Raw genomic sequence first — 3,329 nt, 5'->3', positions numbered from 1 at the left:
TGCATGCAGATCACGCCCAGATGTTCTTTGATCAACCAAATTTGCCACGATATTGATTGAGAGTCTGCTCCACCACACGACAGCTGCATAGCTGATTATAGGTCTTATCATAGAGGTGTAAATCCACAGGAGTCGTCTAGGTGACAGGCCCCAAGTTTTACCAAAGATCCGTTTGCATGGTCATAACGATTTTAAGGATTTGGAGGTATTTTGTTAAACTTGAGACTAGTTTTAGTTGAGTGAGCGGACAGCCCATTCTCACTACATCAAGTGTCAATCATATTGAGTGTTCTTAGCGCTTTCCTGCAAACAACTAGTAGAGAAGGGCCTGTAATGGCGGTTATGTTAACAAGCAAAACTACCGCATCTGCGCATCGTAAAACCCGCACGTGATCGTCGAGAAGCTAATGCATAGTGAATGTTTGGTCTAGACTTTTCAGTGTTGGCATCAGTTGCCCATATTTTTTTTAAGGCTGCCGGAAACACCATTTCGGTTAATGGTGAGCGCTACATAGGCATGATAAACGATTTTTTTTTGGCCCGAAATTAAAGACTCGGACTTAGATGATCTTTGGTTTCAGCAGGATGGCGCGCCATTAAACACAGCGGGACAAGTTCGGTAATCGTGTTATAAGCAGCTTGGGCGATGTCAATTGACCACCGCGGAGCTTTGATTTGACGCCGTTAGACTTTTTTGTAGGTTCCATGAAGGGCCGATATTTTGCAAACAATCCATTTACGATTCAACGCCTTAAGGCGAATATCTAGCAAGCCATTCGTGAAATAGAGCCAGAAACCGTCATCAAGGTCTTCGAAAACTAGGTTAAAGGATGCGTCGCTGCGAAGCGAGACATGAATGAAATCGTCTTCCATAAAAACTGGAAATGTTTTCTCTTTTGAATAAACCAAAACTATATATACCACTAAAAATTGATTTTTGTGAATCTGTTTTCTAATTTTTAAAAAGAACCCATTATATGAACCACATTTTCCCGATTAAACGATAGAGCTAACGATTTTGAGCTACAAATTTTGGAAAAACATCACAGTCGACTAACTCTGACTGCTGTCATCAGCCATTGCTTGAGCTCATCTGCTCTTTTGCCAGAGTGCCAGGCCACTTGCTCAATTTGGTGAATACCACTAATAAGAATCTTTAAATCTTCATTTGTTTACAATATACCAATTTCGCCAAAACTGGGTTAAAGAGTTGATTCAAATATCATTCAGCGTCGTTCGGTCTAACGAGTAGTGCTTGTTTATACTTACGTTTTATTTATTTTACTTTTGTCTACAAATTTCCTGAGTTTGCTTATTAAGTTCTAAACAGGTGCCAGTAAAGTTTGTCTTGTATGTACATACCTACATACATACATACATATGTATGTTTGGCTCATTTTAAATTAGAATTTTAAATTCAGATTAATATTCGAACATGAAAGGTCCAATTGTACTATATTTATTAAAAAAGTAAAATATAAAAGAATATACAGACAAGGAACATACATAAATCGGTACGAAGTCAATTGATTGCGCATTCATAGCTGCGTTTGAATTGGCTGAAGAGCTAAAAAAAATTATAACACTGCGATACTTTGATATGCTATAAGTACATTTGTATATATATCTATATAGTGCACCCATACTTATATTATGAAACTCGTGAAACAGCATAGTTATTCCAATAAAATGATGTACAATTTATAAGTTACTTTGTAGTTAAAAAATATAGTATGCAAATAAAGCTCTTGCGCGTGTGTTCGATTCACTTAATTAATTATCGAAACTTGTTTTAAACAAAGGTAATACAATTTATGAAAGCTTTTTGGCGATAAGCAATTTATATTTGGTAAAATATTAGTAATACTAGTAATTTATTTATTTAGTCTATGAACAATATATTCTTACAAACAATGTGAGAGTGAAAAAAGTAATGAATTTAAGTGCATAAATTAATAAATTGAATTTAGACTTTTCAGAAAGGATGAGCTTGTCAGTGAAAAATTTAAGTCGGAAGAAATAGAGATTAATTAATGAATACAATATGAATAAATATTTAGAGCCGTTTTCTCATGTAGCTTTTAAAAAGGTGTTTAAAGGGCAGATCAATTTTAGACCCTACTTGCGAAAACGGCACTTAGGCTATGAAACAATAATTTCTTATAGACAATATAACAATAAAGGTTAAACTAATGGTGACATACCATAACACCATAGCCATAAACATTGCCATAATCGTAAAAACAGTAGGCGCCAGCTTCTCAGTGCGAGTTTAACTCTGTTTGTCGCTTAAACTAAGTTTAAACTCAGTATGTAGTTTTTCAGTCAAATTTAAACCTAGGTTAAAATAAGTTTAAACGCCCAATCGGGCTGGGTTAAACCGAGCTTAAACTATCAGCTATTAAGTTGTATATTTAGAGTCAGGTGCCAAAATTTAGATGAAAAAGGAGGGAAAAAATAAAATTGTTTGCAAAATACACGATAACAGACTCAATTGTATAGCGGCACTTACATAAATAAGCGAAATGTTCATAGATAAAATGAAATTCGTGCACAAGAAAATTAACAAACGCAGCTTGAGTTGGAGTTTACATGCAAAGGGCAATTTGGTTGAGCAACACATGATACTCCTAACAAATTCTTTAAATTTCCGTCTATAATCTTTCAGAACATTATAAAATAAATAGCTGAGGTTTTGCATCTGCATAAAGCAAAAACAGTGTTGCCACTAACCACTAAAGTATGAAGCGGCCTTAAACTCGCACTGAAAAACTGGTGGTCAGAAGTTTAAACCTAGTGTAAATTTAAACTGAGCTTAATTAAACTGAGCTTAAACTGAGTTTGAACCAGCACTGAAAAACTGGCCCTAACTATCATCACAAACAGCTGATTTTTCGTAGTCTACAAAGTCGGTGTTGCCAGACGCGGAAAATGGGTAATAAATATCGTAGTATATTTGCGCAGAACTTCTTTCACTATCACTAAATTCTTAAAACTCAATAGCAGATCATAATACTTTCTGAATAATATAAATTTTTTAGCATTAATTATGCATTTTTTTTTAAATAAGGATATTATTCGAAAAAATACCAATTTTTTCGTTTTATAGTATTCACGATTAACAATGGCTGTGGCTGTGAACAATATTTTTTTTGAACGTCTGGCAACACGTTCTTACTCGCACTTCAGATATCAGCTGATTATGATTATGGCGGAACGCCAAAATTCAATTGGTCTCTATGGCTATGGTTATAGCTATGGCTATGGATGGCAAATAAATAAAATAATCAATTAATCAATCATATGATTAATCACAAGCCAAAAAAAAA

The sequence above is a fragment of the Rhagoletis pomonella genome, unplaced genomic scaffold (genome assembly GCF_013731165.1).
Source record: "Rhagoletis pomonella isolate Grant_MI unplaced genomic scaffold, Rhpom_1.0 Rhpom_scaffold_00004, whole genome shotgun sequence".
Lineage (NCBI taxonomy): Eukaryota > Metazoa > Arthropoda > Insecta > Diptera > Tephritidae > Rhagoletis > Rhagoletis pomonella.
The sequence above is the reverse complement of the archived record's forward strand: the minus strand, read 5'-3'. Positions refer to the sequence as shown.